This window comes from Sciurus carolinensis, chromosome 3 (genome assembly GCF_902686445.1).
Source record: "Sciurus carolinensis chromosome 3, mSciCar1.2, whole genome shotgun sequence".
Taxonomy (NCBI): domain Eukaryota; kingdom Metazoa; phylum Chordata; class Mammalia; order Rodentia; family Sciuridae; genus Sciurus; species Sciurus carolinensis.
In genome coordinates, this window is record NC_062215.1 from 84,738,031 (window position 1) to 84,763,939 (window position 25,909).

General features: G+C 41.9%; 1 long non-coding RNA gene across 1 annotated transcript in view; it reads right to left on the bottom strand.

The window, feature by feature from the left end:
* Positions 1–660: 660 nt before the first annotated feature.
* The window catches only part of LOC124981283 (uncharacterized), a 76,437-nt gene continuing 51,188 nt past the window's right edge, over positions 661–25,909 (bottom strand). The window contains exon 3 of the long non-coding RNA XR_007107955.1: positions 661–848. This is a non-coding gene — a long non-coding RNA (uncharacterized LOC124981283). The remainder of the gene's footprint in view (positions 849–25,909) is intronic.

Below are 25,909 nucleotides of genomic sequence, written 5' to 3' on the forward strand. Positions count from 1 at the left end.
CAGACAGGGAGAAACCGTGGCTTACCTGGAATACCACCTTTGAGTTGGTAGCACATGCCACTGCATCTGCTACCTTGCTGCTCCTGGGCTTGTTTTGTGTTGTTTGGCTTGGCTTCACAAATTCTTTTTTGAAACAGCTGGTCGGTATGTGCTTGTAAGAAGGAACTAATGAGCAGGTTTGGCTGAAACCTTAAAATCAAAATGCATCCACCCTCAAAAGTGGGTCGTTTTCTGTTTGGTCGCCCCTGAGCTTTGCTTCTGATTTAATTTCTCATGATGTTGCCTCATCAGGGATCCATTTCTATTAGATGGGGACAGTAAGAATCCTTTGTTTATCCCAGAATCAGGTTGGGTCTTGAAGTACCCTGGAAATATCAATGCCATCAGGTCACATGTTAGCTCTGGGATGCCATGGCAGCTGACGACTGATCTGAAATGTTGGGAGCCCTCTGGAGACTAAATTAGGGATTGATATTTAGCAGTGTGGAAGAGTGCCAAACAGGCTCTTCTTTTCCTTGAAGATTGGTTTGATGCAGGGAAATTTTTGTGTGCCAGAAACCACATGCTAGGCTGTAATTGAGCATGATTATTATCCTGTGTGCTGCAAAGTACTGGACTTGCGGCATTCAACAGAATCCAAATAATTTCTTGATTGGGCTCTAAAAAGCAATGCCCCCAACAGGGCCAGAAAGACTTGCATTTAACCTGCCTGTTCTTCAAATGAAGATGTCTCTGGTCATTCAGTTGGCTGAGATTTCCCTCTAACTCTGGGGCCTTCATCCATGATCCAGGACTCCACTGCCAACATGCTTTCTTCTCAGTCTTGGAGTAGTTCCACACAGGAAAACCTAAATGAACAATGGAAGAATTCATATGAATAATTCAGACATGATCTAAAATATGCCCAGAATACAAAATAAGCCATTTGTAATTATCTGTTTTTTTTTTTCAACTGAGAGGTTTCAAAAAAGGCTAAATTATTTGGGTAATTACATTCTCCTTTTTATCTGACATGTGGAATGGTCCCAACTTCACTGTGCTATCTGGGAGCTCTCAGGAATGCAGGGTTCTGCCGCTCTCTCTGGCATTATATAGTGAACTATGTGGGAATCGTGACCATTCACTCCCAAATATCATCCTCCAAGGTTAGGTGCATTTCTTAAGACAATCATGCTAAAATTGTTCCAGTTTTTGGCTGTTTTATAATCTTTCCAACATATTTTTGTCTGGTGTCCTGCCTTCAAAATACAATCCGTGAAGCCGAAGTTAATTTTTACTGATCAAATTTGTCCAGACATCCAGGGTCATTGTCTTGGTCATTCTATCTCTCTATTCAGGCTGTCATAAACAGAAATGAAAACTAGGATGAATGCATACTGTCCCTAGGACTTTTCATAGAAGAGGCACATTTCAAACAATCAAGGTTAGATATTGGATTTTGTGTTTCAGTGATCTATCTCTTTCTTCTCCTAATAAAAACAATGCCGAACCTCCAGTTAACTGAGGGTTCCTATCACGTACATTCCAGCGAATCTAAATGTTATTGAATTTTAGAAAAGTCAAATGGCAATGCAGCTCCAGTGTCTTCTCCTTTGTCACTCATATAGGAATCGTGTTAGAGTATGGGGAGGAATTCCTTCTCATCAGCTTGCAGAGATGCCAGTCACTTGTGCTGTGATGTAGATTCGATAGGCTACTGAGTCATTATGTTCATGGCAAAAGGTGTTCAAAGTTCCAACTTTGAAATGGCAACACTGGGAACCCCTCTTTGTCCCAGCATCTCCATCAGGATGACAAGAAAGACTACAGTGTCTTGCCTATCATCCATGCTCTGCCCCATCCTTCATCCTGCATGCTATAGATTGTTCATATACTGGTTGATCATATTTTGGAGGAGGCTACTTGTCTCTATTCAGTGGCCAAGTCTACTTTCTCTCTGATTAAGTATATGTGCTGAAAATTTTTTCCTCTGCATGTTATTGGTATTTATGCTGTTCATAATGACTTCTATATTATAATCAAAATTCTCCCTTATAGATATCTGCTTTAGAAAACAGTACCCCAAATTAAGATAATTTAAAGTAGAATAAAAATAATTAATTTCTGTGTTAGTTTTCCATTGCTACATAATAGATTACCATGAATTTAGCAGATTAAAACTATATATATATATATGTATATATATATATATGTATATTTATTATTCACAGTGTCGGGGCATGGCTTAGCAGGGTCTTTGTCTCAGGCCAGCAGTCAGAAAGTCAGAAGTTGGCTGGGGCCAGAGTCTCATCTGAGGCCTGAGGTCCTCTTCTGAGTTCCCATGATAGAATTCATTTCTTTGCAGCCATAGAACTCCTGGTGGTTTGCTTTATCATGCCAGCAGGAGCATTTTTGACTTCTAGGTCCTCTTCTAAGCGGTCACATAATTAGGTCAGGCCCACCCAGGTAATTTCCCTTTTGATTAACTCAAAGTCACAGATTAGCAAACTTCATTACATCTGCAAAACCCCCTTTGCCTTATCCATTTAACATATCATTATAGCAGTGATATTCATCATATTGGCAGGTCTTGCCCATGTTCAAGGGGAGATTATACATGACTTGTGGGCCCCAAGTGGGGAGTCATCTTAGAATTCTGCTATCACAATGTCTTAAGAAAGTTCTGCTTTAAAAAATCAGCTTTTCATAGAATGTTTAGAATTTAAATGAATATATATAATATTAAGGTGGTATAAGACTTTTTATTATAATATGATAAAGTTTTCCTGAGGACCCTTGTATTCTGCAAAATAAGACAAAAGGGAGGACCACTCAAAACCCAAGCTACTTTGTAACTAAAGTACTAAAAGATGGTAAGAATCCTAATAAAGCTACTAGCACTTTTAAAAGACAGTTTAAATGCCTAATAAATAATGATATAGTACAACAAATATAGAACTCTAACAGTGAAATAAAATGAGGACAGCATGTTGGTTGGGAGAGTAAGAAAAGGTGGAGGCTGTGAAGTAGAGCAATAATGACCGCATGCAGAGGTTGGGGAAGGTTCACCATGAGCATGTTACCAAACTAGGCCAAGAGAAAAATGTGGGGTGGACAGGCAGTACAAACAGAGTTACATTCCTTTGCAGATTGTGTACATTGTGGTCAGCTGCTATTATTACTTGATTGCCAAACTAACTTGCTGGGAAACAATGAACATGAACATCATTTCCACATTATATTGAACTCATCTCTTTATTTACCAATAGCCTCTGAGCTAATTTATATGATGTTGCAAGAGAAGAGACTGTAGACTGTAGATAATTAAAATATTTCTTCTATTGCTGCAACACTGCTTGTTGAATAATCTATCATCTCTCTTACAGTTAATTTTTTAAATTGGGTTTTATTTTATTTAAGTATATATAATCATAGTCTAATAGTTCCACAAGATTTATCATAAACAATAGCATCTTTGGCATCCTTGGTGCTTTCTCTACCATTTCCTGCCCTGAGGCAACCATTTCAATTACTTTAGTTGATTCTTCTGGTAACTACATCTGTGCCTCTACATAACAAGCTTCTTTTGCAATTTCTTGATATTTTTCAGTCTGAGCTATTACCTATTGACTCCCCATTAGGGAAGGCAAAGACTTAGCTCACAGTCACTCTTCTGCCTGGTTCCTCCCACACCACCCTCTCCCTATCCATTCTTCCTTCCCCCTAATGTAATTCCATTGCAATTTTTGTTTAAGCTACATAAAATTTCCAGAGCACTGGGAAGTTAACAATGTCCTCCCATTTTCCAATTTTGAATTTTGTGTTTACTTTGTAAACCATTTCAATGAAGGACCCACTTGTGGCCAAGAGAGAACTGCTTGTTCAGCATCACAAGTTAGATGCCAAATGTTGTCTGACAATTAAGAACAGAGGTCAGCAAGCTGTAGTCTATGGGCCATATCTATCTGGTGGTCAGAAAACTGACCTGGTGGTCTGTCCTGCCAGAAAACTAAGAATGTTTCTACTCTTTATTCTGTGTGTGTGGTATGGGGGGTGGAACCCGGGACCAGGCAAGTGCTCTACCCCTGAGCCACATTCTCAGCTCTTTGGAAATTTTATTTTTTTTAAAAACAGGTTCCCACTAAGTTGTCCAGTCTGGCCTTCCACTTATGATCCTCCTGCCTCAGTCTCCCAAGCATTATAGGTGTGTGCTGTTATGCCCAGAAGTTTTTATATTTTTAAATAGTTGCAAAAACAATAAGTCAGGCAACCAAGATATAAAAGTACAGGCCATGTGTGCCCATGAACCCTAAAATATTTACTATCTGATTCTTTACAAAATAAGTTAGCTGACCCCTACTTAAGAGCTCAGACTTTAGACCAGACAGAACTGGATTTGAATCCTAGTGAGCCCGACTAAGTTACCAATGTGTATGAGCCTTAGCTTCCTCTGTTGTAAAATGGGATTGATGTGAGGAGTGAATAAAGTTAGAGTTGCAGAGCAGCCCCTTCTATATTAAGTGTTCAATATAGAAGCTTACTAAATTTTATTACTTTTCTTTGACTTCTTTGAGCAAAGCCTCTGGATACTTTCCAGAGTAGGCTACTCCCACCCCTGCTGGAGCTGCAGAGGAGCCAGCATGCCCCAAGTGGCAATTGTGCCAGGTGGCCTTTCTTCTCACTCTGTTCCCAGCTGTAATCAGGCGATCACTTTGGCCCTTGCACCTAATCAAACAGTTTTGCCATTTTGCATTCAGACCCTCTGTACTTTCAGACTATTCTGTGAAACTCATGTATTTTCATTAAGAGCTGATAATAAACTCTAGCTCTGAAAAATTTTCCAAGTTCATGATTGATGACAGGGTGATAGGGAACTGAGTGGCTGCAGTTGCCAGCTCAGGCAAGGATCTGCTTGGGGCAATTGTGGGGCCTCTCGGCAGTGCCTTCCAATACCTGCCAGCTCTGCTGCCTGCCATAGCCATCTGGACATATCCCCCTCCTCCAGGCACCCTGGCAGAAGGACAGGCTGAGTGTTTGGTGACGTGCTCTCTCCCCACTACTTTTTGTGTCACTCTTGAGGCAGAGAATCCACGCAAAAGTTGTGACTATAATCCACAAGGTCTGGAAATCAGGTCATCTTTATTTATATGCAGGTCAATGGTAGCAAAAATTGAAATCTTTCCTTCCTTATTCATTTACACTTTTTTTTCTCTTCCTCTTTTATTTTTCCTTTAATTTAGCTCAACTCTGGAATCTGAGTGTCTTGAATTCTTGAATACAGGGTGAAAAGAGCGCCTCTGGAGTCTGTTCTAGAAGCCCTAAGATGTGATGGGAGATGGGAGGAGCCAAAGGATCCAGGAGCCCCCCCACCAGGCAATGAGGTGTTTGGGGATGGGTGGCTGGTGCCCTGCTCCAAGGACCCTTGCACTTTGGCAGGATGTGCTTGGGCCAGTGAACCCCAGCTCCGGCCCAACCTTGCTGTGAAGTCAACACCCAAGGCTGATCTTGCATTGTTCGGAGTTGCACTTAGCAAAAAAAACCTGGCAATGCTGTAGAAAGATCTGCCTCTTCCCAGGTAGGAGAGTGAGTCATTTGAACAGGAAGTCAGAGACAAAATGAGCATGGTGGTGCAGAGAACGTCCATGCAGGGCATATTTGGAAGGTAGCTGAGCCTCAAGGACTGCGAGGTGGCAATTGCCAGTATCTTTCCACATATGCACAGCACACTCTGTTGTCCAAATCTGTGGATTCTGCCTCTGTGGATTCAACCACAGTGGATGGAAAATGTTGAACTAGTTGCACTTGCACTGAACATGCACACTTTTCCTTTCTTGTCCTGATTCCCCCATAACACCATGTAACAACTGTTTATATTGTATTCAGTACTGGAAGTCATCTAGATATGATGTATAGCCTATAGATTGGGCATTGTGATGCCCTCCTGTAGTGCCAGCTGCCCAGGAGGCTGAGGCAGGAGAATTGCAAGTTTGAGGTCAACTTGGGAAATTTAGCAAGACACTGTCTCAAAATAAAATTAAATTTAAAAAAAGTTGGGGATGTAGCTCAGTGGTAGAGAGTTTGCCTAGCAGACACAAAGCCCTGGATTTGATTCCTAGTACTATAAAACAAACAAAGAAAGTATATAGGAGGATATAGAAATTCTACACCATTTTATATAAGGGACTTGAGGACCTGTGGGTCTTTCATATCCTCGGGGTCCTAGAGCCAGTCCCCTGTGGATGCAGAGAGAGGACGATATGAACTTAGAGAATTTAGGGGAGGTGAAGAGCTTGACCGAGTTGAGGAAAGGGTCTGTGAGTGAGGGTGCCATCCATCTCTGGTTAGAAGGGGACTGTGATGTCCCTTCCCATGATGCTCCTGACGGGCCTGTGGGCTGCACCCTCTGGGATGCCACCCCTTCTCCAGTGATGGACTTGCCCACATCAACTTTATTTCCATCTAGAGCCAGGTCCAGCAGCCCAACTGAGGGGACCCATATGTATCATCAATCGACCAACTTTGTTCACAGATAACACAAAGATATTTAGGTGGATTTGGAATGATGAAAACTGATTGGAATGTGGAGGTCAATCAAACCTATCCCCCTTTACCCTAAAGCTTGGTTTATTTTTCAGAAAGGCATTTCAAGCATATATTATTTTCCTTTTTCTTGTTAGATTTCCACTCATTTTTGTGTGAACTCATACAACCCTAAGTTGCCCACACATTTAACAATCTACCTTTGTCTTTTCCTTCCATGGCTTAGAGGCAGAAAGAAATAATTTATTTTTGTGGTCCCCATAGCAAAACCTTGGCACATTCCTAGGAAGTCAGCAAACAGACTGACTGAGAATGGGAGGGTCTCTTTTTATTACATCCAGAAAGATGATCAAGGACAAGATTCACAGAAAGTCCAGAAGCATTGGCGGGAGATGGCAGTGAAACTGGGAAACCAGTGTGGCTGGTGGGAGAGAGCTGTCATCTTGCTCTGGGAAATCCTAGCATTTCCTTCCCTCAAGGTTCGGAGACCTTCATCTGGACCCACCTTTGCATTTAGCTTAGCAATCTCTGTGGTATCCTGGTTTACATTTCCCTCCAAAGTCCATTCCACTGAGGAACTGAGGGTTGATGGTGAATGGAAAAGACAGAAATTAAAAATGCAAATTTCCTCAACTTTAACCTGAAAAATTTCTATCCATCCTCACATCCTTTCATCTCCTTTTCCATTCAAATTTCATCTCTTCTATAGCATACTGGAAGAATATTCTTTCTCTTGTCCATGTAGTCCTTTGTTTCTGAATGTTCCTGTGTCAGCAGGAAGGGGTCCCTCATTTAACCTACAATGTGAGTGACTGATAGTTCTGCTTTAGAAGCCTCAAATAGAAAGACAGGTTCAGAAATCTACCTCCTATCCCACCAGGTATTGCATTGCCAGAGTTACTCCTGTTATGTACAACAGCAATATTGGAATTAATTGATTAATTGGGGGGCATTTGCTATACTCCTGTGCTCTGGAGTAGCCTTATCACTTACTTCTATGGAATATAATAACATTTTGTTTTTGAATTTTTTTGATGCAGAATTAGATCACTTTAAATCACAGAACATCACACATAAAGACACTTTTATGGATGGAATGAAGTAAACCACAGTCTTTACCCTCTTTTGATATGGCTCTCAAACTCATTAAAATGGACATCAGATCACCCAGAGGGTTTGTTAAAACAAAGATTGCTAGGGTCAAGAATTTGCATTGCTAGCAAGTTCTGAAGTTTTTTTGTTGGTACAATCTGGGAACACACTTTTGAGACCAGAGCATTAAAAAGGTTGTGGGTTCTTCATGCCAATTTCTTTTCTCAACATAATCCATCAAATGTTTCTTCTCTTGAATGCATCTGAAAATAATCCCAGCGGACATATCTTTTCCTTTCATTTATGTAAGAACTAATCTAGATTCCAAATTAGGCATCCGCACGACCGACTTTGCAGCTGCTCTCCAGAATGTAGCTGCTTGGGCCTGCCTGATTTAGAGACAAGGCTGGCAAGTAGACCCCCTCAGACAAACCTAAGACTGGGTGGAGTGGGGGTGGATAGTGCGCTTGCTGTCTTCCTAGCAGTAGTTAGGCTGTCCTAGGAATTCCTGATATTTTCTCCCTGCCATGCTCAAAGCAACTTTCTTTGTCTGGCACCAATTCCAAGGAAGGTGGGGCCAACAGCAAGGTAAGAGAATTTTTGGTTACCGCTTAAGGCTCTGGGGTGAGATGTATCCCCCTATTAACTAGTTGCTTTCAGGCTATATTCTTTTAGTGGCAAGTGACAAAATACAAAGATTAAAGTACCTTAACTAGAAAAGAGAAATGCACTGACTCAGGTAACTAGGTCCAGTTCTCAAGCTGTTACCAAGTGAACCTGGGCATCTCTTCAATGTACATCTGTCCAGTCTGGCACTACTATCTATCATATGAGTGCCCACTATGAGCAAAGAATTGTTATGGGCACTAGAAAGAGGGATTCCACCTGCAAACAAAACAAATCAAACAAAAAGAAAAAGCCAAGAGAAACAAGAAAGATCTTTTTAATGCTTTTTCCTCTATCATAAGTGCTTTCCCCCACAAAAGCCTGCAAATATTTCCTCATTCACAACCCCTGAAATCTTCCCTGATGTCCAGCAAGTACCGTCCCTTTCTTTGAATGCCAGTGACAGATGACTTGTGGGAGGTAGTGTAGTTTTAACAGTGAAATGTCTCTGCTCTGTGGCCACACTTCACCTCCCTGCACCTGTTTACTTATCATGAAATGAAGATAATACATCCACCTCCTGGAGTTCTTGGAAAAAACCAAACTATCAGTATAGAAATATATTGATGACATTCATCCACCCTTCTTCTTTGACCCTTTCCCCCCTGCCCTGTTCCCTTCCCAATTCCTAAAATATATATATATATATATATATATATATATATATTTTTTTTTTTTTTTTTTTTTTTTTTTTTTTTTTTTTTTGGTACCTAGGATTGAACTCAGGGACCCTTGACCACTGAGTCACATTCCCAGTCCTATTTTGTATTGTGTTTAGAAACAGGGTCTCACTGAGTTGCTTAGCACCTCGCTTTTGCTGAGGCTGGCTTTGAAGTTACAATCCTCCTGCCTCAGCCTCCCAAGTCACTGGGATTACAGGCATGGGCCACTGAGCTCTAAAACAGATTTTTAAGAAAGGAGTCATCCTCTAAGACTTTTAATATTTTATTTAATGTGATCAACAATAAAATACTGAAGTCCTTGAGAAGACCAACCTTTCCAGCTTTCTTTATGCTGGCAAATTCTTTAAATGTGTCCAACTTCCCATATCCAAATGTCAAAAGAGGTTTTGTATTATACCTCAGCACTATCTATAAAAAGTCTCATCAGACTCAGGTTCACTTGCTGGTTCTTGCTGTTATTGTGAAGTTTTCTTATTAGAACTAGTAAAGGAAACAGTTTATGATTATCCCTGAAATAAAAACAGAGACTAGGGCTGGGGATATAGCTCAGTTGGTTGAGTGCTTGTCTCGCAAGCACAAGGCCCTGGGTTCAAGTCCCCAGCACTGCAAAAAAAAAAAAAAAAAAAAAAAAACCAACAAAAAAAAAACAGAGACTAATTTTCCATGGAGAGGGTTCTCCACACACTGTCACCAAGCAAAAATACACAGTATAATGGAGAGTATACAGAGCATTTGCTGGGGAAACAAAAGGAGCATGCAGGTGATTATGGGAAGAAGGGAAAGCTAACAGGTTCAAAGCTGGACTCAGCCTGAAATTCTTTTTCGGAACTGAGAAGAAAGCAAAGTGCCTACCTTGACAGCATCTCCCACCAGCACCATTTACTATTCACTCTAACTTTGTGTGATATTAGATTTTCATATGGTGCATTTTCCTTTTCTTTCTTTCTTGTGTGTGTGTGTGTGTGTGTGTGTGTGTGTGTGCATGGGCGCATGCGTGCGCTGTGAATTGAACCCAGGGCCACTGGGTCCACTACTGAGCTATGACCCTGGTCCTCTTATGGTGAATTTTAAGCCTCTGTGAGATGTACATCCATTATTTGTGTTTATTTATTCTATCTCTTCAACCATATTTTTTTTTCAGTGCCAGGAATTAGACCCAGGGCCTTGCACATGCTAGGCAAGCGTTCTATCACTGAAGTTCTTCCCCAGCTATATTCTTGAGAGAAGATTCTTCTATATTTGGCTCATATCAAACAAAACTATACCTTTTATTCTGTTTAGGTGACAAACCAGGCATGGTTGCATGCATTGGTAGCCTGAGCTGCTTGGGAGATTCAGGCAGGAGGATCACTTGAACCCAGGAATTTAAGACCAGCCTGGAAAATATAGTGAGGCCACATCTCAAAATAAGTAAATAAAAAATAAAAATTCTTTAAATCAGGTAAAAGTATCTACTGCAAGCAGAAGAAGCCCCACCCCTAGCTACCACTGTAGCTCAGTGGTAGAGTGCTTGCCCAGAATGCAGGAGGCTCTGTGTTCAGTCCCCAGAATCATACACACAAACAGGGTTATAAGCTGTAATTATAGATTTTAAAACTCTATCAACATCTCAGATGGTCCAAGATTCTTTTCGGAGGATATGAAGCAAAGATAAAAGATGGCAAAGTGAGGCAGGTCTAAAGATTGTGTCAGAGGGAATGAAATTAATGCTAGAAACTGCTTTGTTGGGCCTTGCCTAGGAACAAGGAAGAGCTCATTGATTTGGAGAGGTGAGCAGTACAACTTTTCTTTCCAAGGTAGACCAGAGTAATTTTTACTCTAATTTAGTCTGTAGAGTAAACTTTTCTGCAAGTGCAGGCAATGCAGAGGATTGTCAACAGACCTGTCATTTCCTCTCCTTTCTTCTTAGTGGGGTTTAGCATATGGTGTATCTGAACACAGGGGCTCACCTGAGTTGCCTCCAAAACAGCTTTTCCCAGGACCCCAAGAAGCTTCTATTACAGAAACTGTGTGGATACTTTCAGTGCCTTCACTCAGGGGTTGGCAAACTTCTTCCATAAAAGTCCAGATAGTAAATATTTTAGGCTTGTGGTCCATGCAGTCCATGTCACAATTCCTCCATTCTTCCACCACAGCATGAAGACAGCCATACATGATAGATAATGGAAGGAACATGGCCATGTTCCCATAGAAGTTCATGTATGATACTGAAATTAAAATTTCAAATAATTTTCAAGTTATGAAATGTTCTTCTTTTCACTTTTTCAAACATTTAAAAGTATATAATCCATTGGTGTGTCACATGAAAACTGGGGGCTCTGCAGAGTATAGCCTTCTGACCCCACTTTTAACACTCCACAGCTGGTTTCCATGTGCCGCCAATGTTGGGAACCCCTGGCCTTGACTTTGAGTCTCTTGCACAATAAATCTAAATTGTCCTTGTGTCTCCAAGTGGTAGATGGGTGCTTGATGAAGGATGAAGGAACGAATTGCTGTGGTTCTTCTGTGTTCCCTTGCCTAAGTAGCATTTATTGAAATGGTAATAAGATGAGGGCCAGAGTAGCAGGTGAGCTGGGATTCAGGAGGCAGAGGGGTGTTTGAGGGGTGCTGAGGAGGCCGTGGGGTGTACCACTGCCACCTCCATGCAAGAGAACCTGTTGCAAGAAGAAGAGGTAGTGGACAATAACTAGCTGCTGCAACTCAGGATCTATCACCATGTTTCCTCAGAGGCCCTGCTTTCCTGGGCTGCTCCCAGTCAATACTGAGCATGACCAGCGGGAGAGTCCAGCCATTCCTGCCCATTGCAGGGCACTTGTCTGCATTAGCCTGGTGGAGTCTCCTTCAGCCCCAGCCTCCCTTCTTTTTTTTTTTTTTTTTTTTTTAATTTATTTTTTTATGTTTACATAGGGTAATGATGTTTATTTTTTTTCCCTTCCCCCCCACCCCTCCCACCCTTTTCCCTTTATACAGTCCTTCTTTCCTTCATTCTTACCGCTCTCCTTAGCCTAACTCTAAACCTAACCCTAAACCTAATGCTAACCCCTCCCACCCCCATTATATGTCCTCATCCGCTTATCAGCGAGATCATTCGTCCTTTAGTTTTTTGAGATTGGCTTATCTCACTTAGCATGATATTCTCCAATTTCATCCATTTGCCTACAAATGCCATAATTTTATCATTCTTCATTGCGGAGTAATATTCCATTGTATAAATATGCCACAGTTTCTTTATCCATTCATCAACTGAAGGGCATCTAGGTTGGTTCCACAATCTGGCTATGGTGAATTGAGCAGCAATGAACATTGATGTGGCTGTATCTCTGTAGTATGCTGATTTTAAGTCCTTTGGGTATAGGCCAAGGAGTAGGATAGCTGGGTCAAATGGTGGTTCCATTCCAAGCTTTCTGAGGAATCTCCACACTGCTTTCCAGAGTGGCTGCACTAATTTGCAACCCCACCAGCAATGTATGAGTGTTCCTTTTTCACCACATCCTCGCCAACACCTATTGTTGCTTGTATTCTTGATAATCGCCATCCTAATTGGGGTGAGATGAAATCTTAGGGTAGTTTTGATTTGCATTTCTCTTATTACTAGGGATGTTGAACATTTTTTCATATATCTGTTGATTACTTGTACATCTTCTTCTGTGAAGTGTCTGTTCATTTCCTTAGCCCATTTGTTGATTGGATTATTTGTATTCTTCGTGTAGAGTTTTTTGAGTTCTTTATAGATTCTGGAAATTAGCGCTCTATCTGAGGTATGGTTGGCAAAAATATTCTCCCACTCTGTAGGCTCTCTCTTCACATTGCTGATAGTTTCCTTTGCTGAGAGAAAGCTTTTTAGTTTGAATCTATCCCAGTTGTTGATTCTTGCTTTTATTTCTTGTGGTATGGGAGTCCTGTTAAGGAAATCTGATCCTAAGCCAACAAGTTGAAGATTTGGACCTACTTTTTCTTCTTTAAGATGCAGGGTCTCTGGTCTGATTCCAAGGTCCTTGATCCATTTTGAGTTGAGTTTTGTGTAGAGTGAGAGATAGGGGTTTAATTTCATTCTATTGCATATGGTTTTCCAGTTTTCCCAGCACCATTTGTTGAAGAGGCTATCTTTTCTCCATTGCATATTTTTGGAACCTTTGTCTAGTATGAGAAAATTGTATTTATTTGGGTTTGTGTCCATGTCCTCTATTCTGTACCATTGATCTACCTGTCTATTTTGGTACCAATACCATGCCGTTTTTGTTACTATTGCTTTGTAGTAGAGTTGAAGATCTGGTATTGCAATACCCCCTGCTTCGCTCTTGCTACTGAGGATTGCTTTAGCTATTCTAGGTTTTTTATTCTTCCAGATGAATTTCATAATTGCTTGCTCTATTTCTGCAAGGTACATCATTGGGATTTTAATTGGAATTGCATTGAATCTGTATAGCACTTTAGGTAGTATAGCCATTTTGACGATATTAATTCTGCCTATCCAGGAACATGGGAGATCTTTCCATCTTCTAAGGTTTTCTTGAATTTCTTTCTTTAGTGTTCTGTAGTTCTCATTGTAGAGGTCTTTCACCTCTTTTGTGAGATTGATTCCCAAGTATTTTATTTTTTTCGAGGCTATTGTGAATGGGGTAGTTTTCCTAATTTCTCTTTCTGAAGATTCATCACTTATGTATAAAAATGCATTGGATTTATGAGCATTGATCTTGTAACCTACTACTTTACTGAATTCACTTATGAGTTCTAAAAGTTTTCTGGTGGAATTTCCAGGTTCCTCTAAATATATAATCATGTCATCAGCGAACAGGGATAGTTTGAGTTCTTCTTTTCCTATTCGTATCCCTTTAATTTCTTTGGTTTGTCTGATTGCTCTGGCTAGAGTCTCAAGGACGATGTTGAATAGAAGTGGTGAAAGAGGGCATCCCTGCCTTGTTCCAGTTTTTAGGGGGAACGCTTTCAGTTTTTCACCATTTAGAATGACATTAGCCATGGGCTTAGCGTAGATGGCCTTTATAATGTTTAGGAATGTTCCCACTACCCCAATTTTTTCTAGTGTTTTGAGCATGAAGGGATGCTGTATTTTATCGAATGCTCTTTCTGCATCTATTGAAATAATCATGTGATTCTTAACTTTAAGTCTGTTGATATGGTGAATGACATTTATTGATTTCCGAATGTTGAACCAACCTTGCATCCCTGGGATAAAACCCACTTGATCGTGGTGCACTATCTTTTTAATATATATTTGTATGCGATTTGCTAAAATTTTGTTGAGAATTTTTGCGTCGATGTTCATTAAGGATATTGGTCTGAAATTTTCTTTCCTCGATGTGTCTCTGTCTGGTTTAGGTATGAGGGTGATATTGGCTTCATAGAACGAGTTTGGGAGGGTTCCCTCCTCTTCTATTTCATGGAATAGTTTGAGGAGTATTGGAATGAGCTCTTCTTTAAAGGTTTTGTAGAACTCGGCTGAGAACCCATCTGGTCCTGGACTTTTCTTTGTTGGTAGGCTTTTGATGACCTCTTCTATTTCATTGCTTGAAATTGGTTTATTTAGGTTGTGTATGTCCTCCTCGTTCAGTTTAGGTAATTCATATGTCTCTAGAAACCTGTTGATGTCTTCGAGACTTTCTATTTTGTTGGAGTATAGATTTTCGAAATAGCTTCTAATTATGTTTTGTATTTCAGTCGTGTCTGTTGTGATATTTCCTTGTTCATTCTGAATTTTAGTAATTTGAGTTTTCTCCCTCTTTCTCTTTGTTAGTGTGGCTAAGGGTTTATCAATTTTATTTATTTTTTCAAAGAACCAACTATTTATTTTGTTAATTTTTCCAATTGTTTCTTTTGTTTCGATTTCGTTGATTTCGGCTCTGATTTTAACTATTTCCTGTCTTCTACTACTTTTGGTATTGGTCTGCTCTTCTTTTTCTATGCTTTGATCTGTAGTGTTAAGTCGTTTATTTGTTGATTTCTACTTCTTTTTTTGAATGCACCCCATGAAATAAATCTTCCTCTAAGTACTGCTTTCATAGTGTCCCAGAGATTTTGATATGATGTGTCTTTGTTCTCGTTTACTTCTAAGAAATTTTTTATTTCCCTCCTGATGTCTTCTGTTATCCATTCATCATATAATAGTGTATTATTTAGTCTCCAAGTATTGGAGAAGTTTCTGTTTTTTATTCTGTCATTTATTTCTAATTTCAATCCATTATGATCTGATAGAGTACAAGGTAGTATCTCTATCTTCTTGTATTTGCTAACAGTAGCTTTGTGGCATAAAATATGATCCATGTGCTGCTGAGAAGAAAGTGTATTCGTTCTTTGTTGGATGGTATATTCTATATATGTCTGTTAAGTCTAAATTGCTGATTGTGTTGTTGAGATCTATAGTTTCTTTATTCAATTTTTGTTTTGACGATCTATCCAGTGGTGAGAGAGGTGTGTTAAAATCGCCTAGTATGATTGTGTTGTGGTCTATTTGATTTCTGGAATTGAGAAGGATTTATTTGACGTACGTGGATGAGCCAATGTTTGGGGCATAGATATTTATGATTGTTAAGTCTTGCTGATTTATGCTTCCCTTAAGCAGCATGTAATGTCCTTCTTTATCCCTTCTGACTAGTTTTGGTTTGAAGTCCACATTATCTGAGATGAGGATGGATACTCCAGCTTTTTTGCTGTGTCCGTGTGCATGGTATGTTTTTCCCCATCCTTTCACCTTTAGTCTATGGGTGTCTCTTTCTATGAGATGAGTCTCTTGCAGGCAGCATATTGTTGGATTTTTTCTTTTTAATCCAATCTGCCAGTCTGTGTCTTTTGATTGATGAATTCAGGCCATTAACATTCAGGGTTATTATTGTGATATGATTTGTATTCCCAGTCAATTGACTCATATTTGTTTTTGACATGATTTGGTTTCTCCTTTATTTGGCTATTCCTTTAGGCTAGTGCCTCCTGTTGCTGATTTGCATCGTTGTTTTTCATCTCTTCCTCATGGAATATTTTGCTGAGAATGTTCTGTAATGCTGGCTTTCTTTTTGTAAATTCCTTTAGCTTTTGTTTATCATGGAAGGATCTTATTTCATCGTCAAATTTGAAGGTAAGTTTTGCTGGGTATAAGATTCTTGGTTGGCATCCGTTTTCTTTCAGGGCTTGGTAAATGTTGTTCCAGGCCCTTCTGGCTTTTAGGGTCTGGATTGAAAAATCTGCTGATATTCTTATTGGTTTCCCTCTGAATGTAATTTGATTCTTTTCTCTTGCGGCCTTTAAAATTCTGTCTTTATTTTGTATGTTAGGTATTTTCATAATAATGTGCCTTGGTGTGGGTCTGTTGTAATTTTGTATGTTTGGAGTTCTATAAGCCTCTTGTATTTGGTTTTCCATTTCATTCTTCAGATTTGGGAAATTTTCTGATATTATTTCATTGAATAGATTGTTCATTCCTTTGGTTTGTTTCTCTAAGCCTTCCTCAATCCCAATAATTCTTAAATTTGGCCTTTTCATGATATCCCATAATTCTTGTAGATTCTGTTCATGATTTCTTACCATCTTTTCTGTTTGGCCAACTTTGCTTTCAAGATTAAATAATTTGTCTTCAATGTCTGAGGTTCTGTCTTCCAGGTGCTCCATTCTATTGGTTATGCTTTCTATGGAGTTTTTAACTTGGTTTATTGTTTCCTTCATTTCAAGTATTTCAGTTTGTTTTTTTTTCAGTATCTCTAACTCTTTATTGAAATGATCTCTTGTTTCCCGTATTTGCTCTTTTAACTGTTGATTGGTGCGATCATTTAATGCCTGCATTTGCTCTTTCATCTCCTCCTTCAATGCCTGCATTTGCTCTTTCATCTCCTCATTAGCTTCCCTAATCGTTTTAATTACGTACATTCTGAACTCCCTTTCTGACATTTCTTCTGCTGTGCTGTCATTGGGTTTTATTGATGTAGTATCTAGGTTTGTTTGGGACACTTTCTTCCCTTGTTTTCTCATATTGGTCAGTTGTCAGTGGGACCCTGAGATATTGCAGTTTTCCGCTATTGGCTTATAGTGTCCCGGTAGATTTCCAGTGTATCACCTCCCAGCCTTCAGTATCCTGATGTCTTGGAGGAATCTGATAAAGCAGCGTATCCGAAGAAAATTGTCCCTAGCCCCCTACTGGTTCCACGATTTGGAACTGGCTCTGTGCTGAAATGCTCTCACTGTGGGCCTGCACCGTGCAGCTGGCCGTGTGGGAGGAGCTCACTGCCGGAGTGTGGAAGGCTACCTTGGGAAGACTCTAGCTGCCCTGCCCGGCTCCAATAAGCCACCTCTATCTGGGCCTGCCCCCCGGGCCGAGCTTTACCCAGTGGGCAGACTCACCCGTGTCTCTATTTCAGTCCGAGTCTCTCAATGCCTCCCCTTCTTAACTCCTGGGTTCTGGAGCGACAGGGGGTGCAGTCTCCCTCTAGGCCGCCATCTTGGATCGCCCCGAGAAGAGAGCCTGCAGCTGGAGTGGGCAGAGCCGCCTGAAGAGGTCTCTGGCTGCCCTGCCCTGATCCCAGAGGCTGTTTGCGGATCGAGGCTCTCCGTTGGTTCGGGGGCTTGTGGCTGGTTCTATGTAGAAAGTCTCTCACTGGGCGGTCAGCTCTGAGAAGCTAGCCTTGAACGGCACCTCCCACCGCAGGGGTCCAGACTACTTGGGGAAATCTCTGGCTGCCCTGTCTGGACCCTGAATCTGCTTGCGTGCCAGAGTACGCTGAGCTGCACTGGCTCCGGGACTCGGAGCTTGTTCTGGTCAGAAAGGCTCTCACTAGTGGGCCAGTTCCATTCCGAGAACCTGGAGAAGCTGGCTGTGTGGGCGGGGCCCACCGCCGGAGTGCGCAGGGCTGCCTGTGGATGACTCTAGCTGCCCTGCCCGGCTCCGCTAAGCCACCTCTATCTGGGCCTGCCCCCCGGGCCGAGCTTTACCCAGTGGGCAGACCCACCCGTGGCTCTATTTCAGTCCGAGTCTCTCAATGCCTCCCCTTCTTAACTCCTGGGTTCTGGAGCGACAGGGGGTGCAGTCTCCCTTTAGGCCGCCATCTTGGATCGCCCAGCCTCCCTTCTCTCCCTCCATTAACAGCCCTCACACCTGGTCAGGGTCTGAAGTCTCTCCCCAGCTACACCTTCTCCCTCTTCATGGGCTTTTCCTCCAATAAATCTCTTGGGGGATTAGGATTGGCACAAGGGACACCTCAGGAGGAGACTTTATGAAAAGAAGGTGTGTCTTGCTTTATCTTCAGTTTGGGATATATTTTTTTTCTTTTCTTTTTCTAGCTTCTTTTTTCTAAGAAGATGAAATCAACAGGGTTAGAAAATGGCTCTGCTGATTTTAATGGAACTGATAAATGAATCTCAGTCAAGTGTGAAATCTCTTCCTGAGCTCACAGGTATTCTCAACATGAGACTAGTAATTCTTTAGGGAACTTTTATGTCAAGTGCATAGCTTCAAGTAAAAATTAATCCTCTTTCTATTGTTTGTGCTAAAGGGCACACAGTTGCAATTTCCCTGAGGGCCCTAGCTGGGAGGCCCGGGAGCTGTGCTGTTTGTCAATTTCAAGACTGACTGCAGCCTGGGCTGGTGACTCAGAGGGGACGAACAGGATGACTTGGGCCGTGTGGACTGTCCGCAGCTTTTGTCTGTCTTTCGTGTGATTCTGTAGAATCTACTTGAGAATGAATACTAGAGGTTAAGTCATTACTCTTGGAAAGAATGATGTACAGGGGCTGGGGAGATAGCTCAGTTGGTAGAGTGCTTGCCTTGCAAGCACAAGGCCCTGGGTTCGATCCCGAGTACCACCAAAAAAAAAAAAAAAAAAGATGCACAGGAACCAGACAAAAGCCTTGGACCTCCCTGCAAAGTTCCTGAGGTCTAGGGCTGGCCTGCCATCTCCAAAGAAGACAAACAGGGACTCCATCTCTAAGAGATGACAGAGATCACAACTCAGCACCCGCCCCACACACAACTGCCCCAGGCACATTTACATAAAGGCAGAGTGCTATGGTTTGGATCCTAAATGTCCCCCAAAGGCTCAAATGTTGAAGGAAGGCTTTGTTCCCAATTGCTGGGGCTGTGGGGTCAGGGTGGAATTCTTAGGATGTGGGGCCTAGCAGAAGGAAGTTAGGTCACTGGGCTGTGCCCTGGAAGGTGACATTGGGAGCTGGGCTCCTCCCTTCTCACTCTGCTTCCTGGCTGCTCTGAGGTGAGCAGCCTTCTCTGCCATGCACATCTGCCATGATGTGCTGAGTCTTCACAACCCCCAAACAACAGAGCTAAACAACCATGGACCAAAATCTCTGACGCTATCAGCCAAAGTAAACGTTTTTTTCTTTTGAGTTGATTATTCCAGGTATTTTGTCATAACAGTGGAAAACTGACTAACTCAGCAATATTTCCTGCTTCTGCTTTCTAGTGGGGTGAGAGCTTCTAGCATGGTTCTTATTGGGTCAGTTTTTGGGCAGGGTACGATCTACAGATGCCATCTTTAAAGAACACCATTATTTGGTCCAGGGTAACAGAAGCTGGCAGGATCCAGCATGCAGCAGCTCAGGCTAATAGTGCCAGGGTGTGCCAGTGACCACAAGCAGCTCCTGGCTTACATCACGCACACTCCTGGAAACCCCAGGAGGTGAGACCCTCTTCTATGACTGTTTCAGTCCAGGTCCAAGAAAGGGCCTTGTTTGGGTTAGGCCTGCATTGTGTGCCCACAAATGTGTCAAAGGAGCCCTACATGGAAGGGTTTTTGTAGCAAGGAAGCAGAACTAATAGTCCAGAAGGAGGGGGATAGTAGCTACGACCCTCCTGTGCACATGACAGGCGGCAGGTCAAAGGTCAGGCCTTCAGATGAGGTCATAGATTATGCCAATAGGAAAAGCAGTTGTCCAAAGTTCAGATAAACAGCCTGGAATAAGAAGACCCACGGGAACAGGTAGAATTGCTAATATGGAAGTATTCACATCAACCACATGTGAGTGCTGCGTCAGCCAGGCTGAGTCCCCTACAAATAAACAGTTAAACAATAAAGAGACTGAGAGTAGAGGGGCTACAGGCTACATAGGTCGGCAGCGCAGTGAAGTCTTTAAGGATGAGGTCTCTCTCCTTCGCACCTTGACATCTCAGCACTTGTCTTGGCTCCCAGGGAGGCTCCCTCACTGTCTCACGATGGCTCTACAGAGTTGGAGCGCCACGACCTCACCTAATGAAATCCAGGTTCTTCTCTTCCTAGAGCAACTCCTTCCTCCCCCAGCCTTTCTCCAGTTGTGGTATAAAACACATAACACAAAATCCACCATCTTAACTACTTTTAAAGATATGGGGCAGGGGCATCAAGGACATCCACATTACGTGCAAACACCATTCCACCCATCTCGAGAACGCTTCACCTGACAAAAGGGAAACTCCGTATCCATTAAACAACAAGTCCCCATCTTATTCCATTGATGATGTTATAACTTATAAATGATGGAAATTTGTTTCTCATCCTTCTGGAGGCTGGAAAATTCAAGGCGCAGTGTCTGGTAAAAGCTCGCTCTCTCCTTCTAAGATGATGCCTGTGACTGCATCCTCTGGAGAGGTCAAATGCGGTGCCCTCCCATGGTGGGAGGGGATTCATGGATAAACTAGTTCCCTCAAGCCCTTTTATATGGATGCTGATCCCACTCATGAGTGCAGAGGCTTCCTGACCTAATTACCTCCCAAAGGCCCTAGTACTTAATGATATTACATTGGCGATTAAGTTTCAACATAACTTTCAGAGGGACACAAATATTCAAACCATATCACTTCCTATTACCCACCCTCTCCCCAGCCCCTGATTACACTAGCTACCTCATCTAAGTGGAATCATACATTGTTGGTATTTCTGTTGGTCTTTCTGTGTTCTGGCATATTTTACATAGCATAATGTCCTCAAGGTTCATTCATGTGGTAGAATGTGTCAGAATTTCCTCCCTTTAGTGTCATCACCATTTGACCCAGTTAACCCACTCCTAGGTATATATCCAAAGGAGTTAAAATGTATACTGCAGTGATGCAGGCACATCAATGTTTACAGTAGCACAATTCACAATAGCTAAGCTATAGAGCCAAACTAGATGCCCATCGACAGATGAATGGTTAAATAAAATGTGATCTATATACACAATGGAACATTACTCAGTCACGAAGAATGACTTTGTAATATTTACTGGTAAATGGATGAATCTGGAAACTATCATGCTAAGTGAAACAAGCCAATCCTCAAAAAACAAAAGTCGAATGTTTTCTCTGATATGTGGATGCTAACACACAATAAGGTGGGGGAGAATAGGAGTTCATTGGATTAGACAAAGGGGAATGAAGGGAAGGGAGAAGAGATGGGAATAGGAAAGACAGTAGAATGAATTGGTCATAATCTTCCTATGTTCATATATGAACACATGACCAGTGAAACTCCACATCATGTACAACCACAAGAATGGGATCCTAATTAAAAAAAGATACATTCCATAATTGTATAAATATATGAAAATGGATTCTAATGTCATGTATAACTAAAAAAATCCAATAATTAGAAAACAGAATTCCCTCTTTAAAGCCCAAATAATATTATATTATACATATATACCACATTTTGTTTATCTCTCCATCCAACAATGGATGCTGGTGTTGCTTCCAGTCTGGCTGTTGGGAATAATGCCATTGGGACATTAGTGTGCAAGTACGGAGACCCTGCTTGCAATTCTTTAGGGTACGTACTCACAAGTGGGGTTCCTGAGTCATATGATAACTTCATTTTTCTTGAGTCTTTTTTAAGACTGAAAAAACTTAAGTTTTTCAAGAAACCATGCCCTGACATGAAAGGAAGCCTCATGCTTCATTGCCCAGATTATATCACACGGCCATTTTTAGTCACAAGTAAAGGAACCAGAAATAAGACTGCTATGATTGGCTGAGTCATGTGGTCAGGGTGGATTCCTGACAAAAATTGGGATTTTCTTAGGAAGAAGTGAGGAGACATACCTGTATGGCAGGTGACTCGCCTCTTATTCAGCAACTATTCCTGTCCCTCTTTTTCCTACTGGAAGACCCTGCCACCCACAAGAGACAGTATCCCATATTCTGTATGCTGGCCTCCTTTTTAGTAGAAGTATCCATGTGAACCAATTCTGACATTAAGTAGGTGACCAACCCAGGTTTGCCTGCAACTTTCTTGGCTTTAGCATTAAAGGCCTTGTATCCTACAGTGCTCTGGGTAAAATTCTTCTGATTACAGAAGAGAAACACGTGAGGAAAGCTCTTCTTAACCACCCCTCCTTCCTCCCTTGGATGAGTTTATTTGAGGTCACAATGCCCGGTTCTCTGGCAGTCATTTTGCTATCAGGAGGTAATAAGCTTAAGAATAAAAGTCAAATTCCTGAATGGAAGATGAAGAAGAAAATCTGTGTCCTTAATGATATGCTTGGACAATGAATTCACCTTGGGACTGTCTCCTAACCACACCTCCAACTGCAACCAGTGTTACCAGGTGTCAGGCACTGGTCTTAACGTAGTCTTGGAGGTAGGTGTTTTCATGAGTCTCTTTTTCAGAAAAGGAAACTGATGCCCAATTGTTAGATGAACTAAGGATACATGCACAGAGCGGAGCGTGGAAGCAGTGGCATGCATATGGGATGGGGGGTGGGGTGAGATGAGAACATTTGCTATTGCAGAGGAATCATTACTTCCTCTTTAGCAGTTGGTATTGGTTGTTCAGGAAACCCTAATCATTTCTCCCCACCCACAACCCTCCTGAAAGAAATAGGTTCAGTTCCAGCCCCTGCATGGAATGAAGTAGTCATACGTGACTCAGTCCTACTTCCACTATCCACTGATTGGACTAGGGCTGATACCTTGGTCAAGTGTGGTGAATCTGAACTGTCTCCAAGGACTGCAGTGTAGAGTACTGAGTAAAGGATTTAGTTGCTGTAAGAAATTGCATTACCAGGTCAGTGTCAGGGTGAAAATCAATGGTTGGGGTTTAATAGAGAGGCCTTCTTGCCTATTACTTATACTTTTCCTTAAATTTGTCCTCATTGACTCCAAAGACAGATACTCGGGAATACTAGGGTCAGATCAAAGCAGGGCAAATCTGTTGCTGCAACTCCAGGATGCCAGACGAACCTTGAGAAGCTGGGATTCTTAGTGTCATAGCTCCACAAGGAAAAAAGGGGTCCTCAGAATCCAGGGGGTGATGTTCACACAGGAAGGGCAGTGGCTGGAGCACTCTCCATTATTGTCTTATTCAGTCATGAAGTGCACAATTAGGAGGTCCTGCACTTAGCCTGTGAGGGAAGCAAGACTTTATATGTGGATTTTCAACAAAGAACTTTTACATCTAACCAGACAGCACTGAAGCTTATTAGTAGAAACAAGAATAGGCACTTCTGATTGATTAATTGTTACAAAGTGGGTTGGGGTTTCAAGGTGTGCTGTTCAGAAAATTGAACTTTTCCTAGGTTTACATACAGCAAGGCACAGCCAGAGGTAGGAGCCGTGGGGAGCACCCAGCACAGTGGTGTGTGCCTGTAATCCCAGTGGCTTGGGAGACTGAGACAGGAGGATGGCAACTTCAAATCCAGCCTCCGCAAAAGCGAGATGCTAAGTAACTAGCTCAGTGAGATCCTGTCCAAATAAAATACAAAATAGGGCTGGGGATATGGCTCAGTGGTCAAGTACCGCTGAGTTCAATCCTCAGTACCAAAAAAAAAAAAAAAAAAAAAAAAAGAGAGAGAAAGAAATGAAGAAGAAAGAAATTTATGGGCAGCAAAAGACAAAGAATGTTTCAGAAAATATCTGTCTACAGAGAGAAGGGAGAAAAGAACAGCTCCAGAGACAGAACTAGATACCACATGTGGACTGGATAGCAGCCTGGTCCTTCGCTTCCTCCTTATCCCCACTCTCTCTCTGGTCTTCTGCCAGATTCAAAGCACACCCTGAGAGGGGGTTCTCATGTAAATCGTTTATGAAGCATTCTCTGGAGGCATGGGAGAAGGGGAAGGAGCCAAGCAGGGATGTCACTTCAAATGAGGTCCCAGCCTCATTCTGATCCTGTGGGAAGATCTGAAGTGTAAATTTCCCCCACAGTTTATCCTGCCTCAGGACTAAGAAGCTGGGCGTTTATACTCGAACACGTCCTAGTAGTTCAAGGGTAGTCTCTGAAGAGGGTAACGTGCTGTCCAGAAGAAACAAAGCATAGAAAAGCTAAGAGATGTATGCAGAGAACTGGTGAGGGGGATTCAAGGGCATCCAGGTAGAGCACCTGGCATCTGCTACACCATGTAAACTTGTTCTTATTACATAAGGTGAGGCATATTTGGTCTGAGTTGATGCAATGTGCCTGCCTGTGATGGTGGGATAATCCCAAGCCTCGACGTGGAGAGGCCTAGTGTTTCCACTTGCTCTCTTACACCATGAGAAGATCATGGTCTGACTCATCAGCTTCTCCAAGAAGGATAAGAGACATAAAGCAGACTGCAGACTCATGGTCTGTAGCAGAGCTGACTCCACCATCATCCCACATCGGCTGACCTCCAGGACGCCAGGAGATAAGCTGCTCAAGATCACAGCTGCCCCAGCCAACCTGCAGAGGTGTGAGAAAGGAAGACGTTTTGCTCTTTGCGCACAAGGTTTTGTCACTATTGCTGTATATCATGAATCATGTTGTAGCAACAGCTAATGTGTCATGGGGATTTTCCAGCTTCTAATGGTTTTTCATTGCTTTGAGATCCAGTTGGACATTCTACCAGCTGTTATGCAACAGATCCTAATTTTAAAAAATGAAGCAAATGATTTCAGTATTAGTTACTTCAAGTGATTTCCCCTTCCTTACAACCAAAAGGTTTCTTGCTTATCAGCTTTCAGGGTAATGTTTGATTCAGTGAAATTTCTGGCTTCTTTTTGACTCAGAATATTCTTTGAAAACTCTTAAAAAATATCCTCTTGCTCAGTTAGCCTAAGGCACACGCCTTTCCTGGGAACCTCCACCCAGGATGAGTTAGCCTTACCAGTAGAAGCTGATAATTTAAGTGAGGGCCCTGAAAGTGTCCAGAGGTGCTGGTCTCTATCTGGATTAAAGGACTCCCTGATGCCTCAGAAGCTTGAACAGCAGAAGTGTTCCAAACCTGAGCTAAAGCAGGATCCATCCACTGTTATTTTTTATTTTTTAAAAGTGCAAATGGGCTTCCTGGCAAAATGTGGGGGAAACAGCTATTATCTCCATGGGGTACCTTTCTTATCTTCATTTCCAAAGAAGGTAGATGCTTAAGGACCCTGAAATTCTTCTTTAACACAGCTCCTTTTTTCTTTAAAGATTATCACCAAAGCCTTCAATAATGGCTTGACTCCTGTTTCACATTTGCTGACACATACTACAGAATCAAGGTACCATTGAGGCTCCCCACCTTTAGATCTAGTGAGAGGAGGTTTTAGGATCTCAGCTAAGATCTTGAATTGAAAAGTTAACCAGAAAAGACCCAAGAGTTGTTCCCCCTGTGGAGGAGAAATCATCCCACCCCAAACAGGCTTCTTTGACATATTCTGAGTTGGTGATTCAGAAAAACCACAGACCTCTGCAGACACAAAATGGCTCTGAAAAGTTGTCTTCTTGTAAAAAGAAACTCACATCAATCCACATTAGTAAACAATGGATACAGGGAAGAGCTTTCTTCTTGAGATTCCCTTTTCCACCTCTCAAGTATCTTTTCGCAGGGAGAAGAGACGGGGGTGTGACGCCTGGCCCAGGAGGAGACGACCACGGGTAGTCTTCTGAGGACTGATACCTGGTATGTCAGTCAGCTTTTCATTGCTGTGACAAAATAGCTAAGAGAATCATCTTAAGGGAGAGAGATTTATTTTGGCTCATGGTTTCAGACTATTCAGTCCATGGTGGGCTGGCTCCATTGTTTCTGGGCCTGTGATGAAGCAGCAC